Here is a 7,214-nt window from a genome sequence, read left to right on the forward strand (position 1 = left end):
GTCATATTAAATGAGGTCAATAAATTATCCATGCTGCGAACTTTGGATAGCGGGCGATATTTAAGCATGACTTTTCGCTCGTAGGATTTGTATGAATATCCTCTTTTGCAGAGTACTACAAAACATTCTTGGGCCGTCAAGGTTGCAACACAACTTGAAAAGCCTCGATACGTTATCTTTGCTCTGCAAACCGATCGCAAAAACGTTATGTCTAGAAAATCAACCATTTTTGATGATTGTAAATTAACGAATGTGAAACTTTTTCTCAACTCTGAATATTATCCATATGATGATCTGAATTTAGATTTTGACAAAAAAAGATACGCCATTCTTTATGATATGTATATACGTTTTCGTAAAGCTTATTATGGCAACAGTTCTTATGAGGCTTTTTGCAATGTAACAGCATTTCTATCATATGGACCATTTGTTGTTATCGATTGCTCTCGACAGAACGAGTCAATCAAAAGCGCCATTGTAGACGTGCGATTAGAATTTGATTGCAAGGAAAATGTTCCTGCAAATACAACCGCATATTGTCTTATTTTACACGATCGCATAGTTGAATATAGTCCACTGTCTAACGTTGTGCGCAAGATCTTATAAAAATTGCTATATCAGCAGTTTTTATCATATATAAAGAAACAATTTTATCTACACATCATTATTGTTTCGAACACGCATTCATCATGATTGTGCCAACGTTTGTTGATCTTCAAGGTTTTAATATTGGACGGCGATTTATTGTAAAAGAAGTTGCAGTGCTAAGAAAGGGTACTGTTCTAACTCATTACATCTTTAAAAATTCAGTGCCATGGAATTTTTTGGCGCAATTTGAAAAGTCATGCATTTCTTGGACAATAAAATATCATCATACATTGTCATGGGAAGAAGGAACCGTGCCATACAACATGGCAAAACAATTAATTACAACAGCTGTAACAGGTGTAGACGGTGATGAAGTGTCACGTCTTATATACGTCAAAGGATATGAGAAATGTGCATGGTTGGCTGATATGCTCGACGATGATGTTAGAGAAGATTACACCATTGAAACCTTAGACGCTGATTATGAAGATATTGAATCTTTAAATATTTTAGATACTATTAATACTGTGCGATGCGGAAATCATCTTACGCATTGCGCTTTACAGAATGTATTTAAAATATTCAACTGGTGGTCGCAGCGTCAAAAGGAATTATAAAGATTAAAAAATTTATGTTAACGGGGATGGTGATAACGGATGGTGACGAAGAGTAGCATCTCAAAATATTCAATTAGTGGTCGTAGCGTTAGGAAGAGTTGTAAAGATTAAAAATAAAAAATTATTTTTTATGTATGTTTGAGTTTCCAAAAACACTTCACAAAATTTTAGTAAAAAAATATAGTTTATTAATTGAACAAAAAAATGTACAAAAAAACGTATAACAGAGATGAAAGTAAAGTTGATTCAAGAATAAGGGCTTGCTGGTTCTGCGACGCGCAAACAAGCTTGGCAATCGTAACGCACATACAAAAACGAAAAGTTATATTGTAGCTAATTATTTGCTAAGTAGCACGATCTATCCGCATTGGAATACAGAAAGCAACTAACTCGTCGGCGTGAAGGCTCGCAATATCTGCTTGCCCTACCTTTGTTCGTAAGGACAAGCGCATAATATTACGGGATGGCCCAGGTTCTCTGAAGATGAAACTTATCAGTCGGTCTACGTGACCGGGTATTTAGTTATAAATTTCTCGGTGCTAGCAAGTAACAAAAGAAAGGAGCAAAGTTTCCAATCGCACAAAACTTTCCAACGCACAAACATCATATTACATTTTTCGACATTTTCTTATTTCCTAACAATGTAAAAATTATGTTTTTTATTTTTATAAAAATATGTTAATATTTATAAAAAAATTTAAAAAATATATATAAACTAAAATATTTAAAAACTATGATATATAAAATATAAAAATATATATAAAATTATTAAAATTATTAAAATATTTAAAACATAATATTTAGAATAAAATATATATACATAAATATACTTTTTTTTATTTTTTAATCTAAATCTTAATCTAAATCAAGTTTTGGAGCTGAAATATATATAATTATAATTATAAATTAAAAAAAAAATACAATTACAAAATATATATTAAAGAATATATATATATTTATTTTTACCTGACTCCAAATTTCCGGCGCAAAGGCGATGTCCTCCTCCATATTAAATATGCGGCGCAGCCCGAAGACATCACCACCTTTATGAGAGCCCATCCAAATATATTTATTATACTCCTTATCGCGATGGCGTTCATTTTTTATCGCATATTTTTTTTTATTATTAATAAATCCTTTTATGCAAATTTCTTCCGGATCAATCCAATCCTAAAAATTAAAAAATTAAATTATTTTATTTCTACATTCTTTATTATTTAAATATATTTTTGCGTAAAAAAATGACTTACGGGCTGTACGTGCGGAATTTTTATTTTTAAAATATGCTTAATTTGCACCACATGAAATGGTTCGCTGTCTATGTATATGCGCTGTAAAAAAATATTATAATTTTTTGATACATTTTTTTCATTAAAATAGTTTGTATTTTTTTACATGATAGTTTTTACTTCAATGGCTGGATATGTCACATCAATATGATTTTCAATACAATCATTATAAAATAAATCCATTTTTTAAAAACAAAAAAACTTTATAACAAAAATGGTTCACAAAACTTCAATACTTCACGACTAAATAGATTTACATCTCACAGCCTCTCTTTATATATACATTTTTGCATATTGTTGCATTTTTTTAACACGTGCCGATTTGATAGCATTTTTTTCTTAAGGAAGATTCGCACGAGTATATGTCACACACACACATACAGCTTAGGACTGTAGATGATAAAAATGCTTTCGTTTTCTTTCTGACTGTCTGTAATGCTCTTATTTTCAAAGAAAGATTCGCACGAGTATATGTTTTAAATGTTTATATTATATTTCAAAAATGTTTATATTAAATATATTGTTTATAAGAAAAAAATATTTGCAAGTTTATATTTTTTAATATAAAATAATTTCATAATTTCACATCGTGTGCAAGATTGCATCTTTAGTTTCAAACGTGTAGCTGTAAGAAAGATTTGCATGAGTATATGTCACATTTTCGAGATACATCTTTTAAATGAAATAATTTCTTAATTTCTTAATCTCTCATTGCGTGATAGAATGCACCTTAAGTTTCAAACGTGCTAAACACTGTAAAAAGATTCGCACGAGTATATGTCACACCTTCGGGACTGCTGTTGATAAAAAACTGCTCTCGTTTTTACTTTCTGACTGTCTGCAGTGAGCTCGTAGCTGTAGCCTGTCAGTCGCATGCTGATTTTTTCAAGTGCAACACATATATTAAAAAAATATTAAATGGATAAAAAGTGCTCATCGTTGGTACACATTCTCGCGCGCCGCGAGTTGGGGCATCGTACCCCGTTTAGTGCGGGTGGTGTGTGCTGTGGCACACACCACAAAAACAATACAGCTCAATTGAGCTTATACTATGATAATCGCATACGTGATAAGTGTGAACGTGGGGAAACTTTAACTTTCGATAGAACCCCCCGTTCTATACCTGAAAATTCGGTGGGTGTTGAGTGCGGCTACGTCGTAGATAAAAAACTAAACCTGTGCACCCACGGGAAACGATTCGCTTTCGTGGACAGCGAATTGCCGTCGGTGAAAAAAATGCGGCAAAACTAAAAACGTAAGTTTTATTAATATCAATTATTCATATTTTATATAAAATTTTGGGGGACGTGTGGGTGGGTTGGTGTGAACGGTGGCTGCTAGTGCGGGGTGCTGTGAGGGGGAATAAACACGGGTTCTAACTCGGGAGCGTTGAGGGAGGCGAGGGGACAGGGGAAAAAAATCCACGATGAGAGAAGCGCGGGGAGAGGTAGCCATAGGTGGGAAGAGACCTGGGGGTGGGGGGTATAAATAAATAATGACAGATAGCCCCCCAGGTCTCTTCCCACCTATGGCTACCTCTCCCCGCGCTCCTCTCATCGTGGATTGTTTCCCCTGTCCTCTCGGCTCCCTCAACGCTCCTGGGTTAGAACCCGTGTTTATTCCCTACTGTATGACATTGCTCTACGATTCAAGTTATCGTCGTTTACACTCATGTTTCCAATTTGTTGAGTTAGTGAGTCACGGTTAGCTTCTACAGACATTTCTGTGTTTTAATAAATTATAAAATAAGATGTGCACACTTACATGGAATGTACGGCCAGAAATAAGATGATTATGTAAGATTCCATTTAATTAATTTTGTAGTTCTTTAAGCGTATCCTTCATATCCGCAATTCTTCTTCAAAAAATTTCTCTTTTTCAGATAACAATAAGATGTCCGTTAATCTGTTTATAGATAAGCTTTTTCACTTAAGGGAATATCTTTAAATCCAAAAGTATTTTTCAATTTTTAATGGATTTTTAAAGTACTCCACCGGGATGGTATTTGTAGTATATCCCACCGTTGCCACCAAAAATTCTATCTGTACATGTGACGTCCCAGTGTTCGAAGTGGTTTCGAGACTTGGTTCGACCATGTAATGATGAATAATAATATTTAAAGGGTTCTTCTGCGGTTAAGGAGGCTAAAACTCCAAGATAAAGGTCACTTAATAATTCACTGCAGAGAAGTTGACAATTTGTTCTCAGAGTAGATTTATTACTGAACATAGATTTTTACAACGTTTTAATATAAATAGTAAAGTCGGTCTTATGATTTAACGAATTTATAATATGCGTATTTCTATTTGTATCTCTCTATGTCTCTTGCCAAATTATAGTATGATGCTATGAACAATCTTTCAACTTGAGACCTTCTGAGACTAGGTTTGTAAAATTTCTATATCTCGGAATCTATAAAGAGTAGAAGGAAGTATAATATATGGATTTGGGGTAGTTTTGCAAATGCCGAAGGATGCACGGAACAGAATTTGAAAATATTTGTTGCACCAGGTAACGGTGCAAGGAGTCCGTCCTCCCGAAACATTCTTGTAATTCACGGGAGTAATAATAAACAAAGATTTCTTTCGTAACACTGCGTATATTTTCTTCCTTCAAAACGTACAGGCGTCGGGCAGCGTATCTGCGTAAAGTTGTAATCAGAATAACCCGCGGATGTTCGGCGGCCGCGGGTTTTATACGCAACTGTTGCTAAGACGGAATAGCAACAGTCAGCGGATTTCGGGCACATAAGACAATGACCGTGTTCGGTCATTGCCTATGTGAAAAGTGCAAGGCGTCGATCGGTCAGCGGATTCCGCGATCGGAAGATTCGATCGACGTCGGTTGTTAACCCGGCCTGCGCCTTCGCGGGCGCGGTCTTGCTGTTGCCAGGGTCGGGTTACAACATCCCTCCCCCCCTGGGGAGAAGAAAAGGGCTATGCCTCTAATCAAGCTATAGTCATTTTCTTCTTTTCGAAGTGTTTACAGAGTTGAGTACAGTACTTTAGGCTTATTCTACTTATCTTAATCCCGCTTATTACTATTAGCTTATGTGCTACACGGACGCGGGCGCGGGCGTCGTGGTCGGTTTCAACATGCGAAGAGGCGGAGGGGGTTTTTTATTCTTGTTGTATCTTCTTATACCTAGTACTACAATTACCGCAATTATAGCTATCACACTTACAGTGGTACTGGCGCTTGCCGTGTATACGATTATCTCATGTGAGGTGACACCTCCTGTTTGACTTACGGTGTTATCCAGCTCACTGAGCTCTCCGCTTAGCTTATCTAATTCTATCGGGTTTCTTATAAATGTCTCGCGCTGTATTTTTTTTAAGTTCACTCCTTCCGGTACTGCGTGCGCGGGCGTAAGGCTTAGATTATATAAAGGCAGATGGGTAATTATGTCTGTCTCGTTAGGGGCGGTCCTTGTACGTATCGTCATGTCGGTCGTCGAGATCTTACACTCTCCAAAAACAGTCAGTTTTCCCGTCTGTTCAATCTGTAGTATTTTGCTCGGGTAGTTTTTACATCGCATGTGTATCTCTTGTGTGCTTATTGTCGAAAATAACCATGCCTGTGGCTCGTTTAAAGTAATCCAAAACGTGGCACGCGACGTAAGGTGTCGTATATCGCATTGCGTCGGTTACTGCTCGGGTCTCGTGAGCGCTTGTATCTCACACGGAGCATTCGCCTTTACGCGATAAACCGGGTGATTCTGCGTGCATATGTAGTTTTTATTCCCACGCTTGCATTTCTTTAATTCGTCCGCGGTTAGTAGGATATAATTAGCATTATCTCGGTCAAACGCGATTATCTCATTGTTTATATTTACGACCTTAAATATATTTTCCTGCTCTAGAACGGGTACTGGCGCGACTCTTATTACCGCATATGATTCGTATTTGACGATGGGGAATTTGATAATGATTACTATCGCGTTTTTTTTTTAATACGCGCTGATTTCCGCGTATTTTTGTATGTCGTTCCAGCTCTGTTTGTTTACCTTGAACGGGAAGTGATTTCCCCCTTTTAAATGTCCCGATGCTACTCTTAATTCTATTACTAGTCTTTCTAGGGGTAATATACGCAAGTTTATAATTTCTGCTTTCGCGTGAGTTAGGAAGTCGGTGACATCGTACACATCGCTTATCATAGTTTTTATTAACGCTTCTAGCACGGATAAGTAATCTATTGCATATAATCTTCGCGTCAACTGATCCAGCCTCCAGCTGATGTTGCTTGTCGCGTTCGCCAAAATTTGTATGTGGTGCTTTACTTTATCCTCCATTATTTTTATATGCCCTATTGTCGTATTCAGAATTTTTATTTGCGTTCTCGCGACATGTTGTAGCGCTTCTTGCCGCGAGTGTATTATTTTAAGTTGTTCTGTTATTTGTTCCTCGTCATCCGCGTCCATCAATCCGAACAACGATTTCCCTACTTTACCTACTATATCTATTAATCCTCTTTTTTGGACCGGTACCCCGTTTAAGTAATGCCGCAGGTATTCGGCTAATGTTCTGTGAGATCTTTCCAACGCGCCGTTCGTCTCAGGGTGATACGCGGTGTTTTAAATTTTATTTATTCTTAAAAGTTTGCAGGTTTGTTTAAAAATTTCGCTTAGAAAGTTAGTCCCTTGGTCTGTTAGAATATTCTCGGTGTTGCACCGCAGCCGGTGCACGGGGTCCGTCCTTCGGGATCCGTGGGAAAGGGCGAT

The sequence above is a fragment of the Cardiocondyla obscurior genome, unplaced genomic scaffold (assembly GCF_019399895.1).
Source record: "Cardiocondyla obscurior isolate alpha-2009 unplaced genomic scaffold, Cobs3.1 scaffold33_214576_698314, whole genome shotgun sequence".
In the NCBI taxonomy this organism is placed as follows: Eukaryota; Metazoa; Arthropoda; class Insecta; order Hymenoptera; family Formicidae; genus Cardiocondyla; species Cardiocondyla obscurior.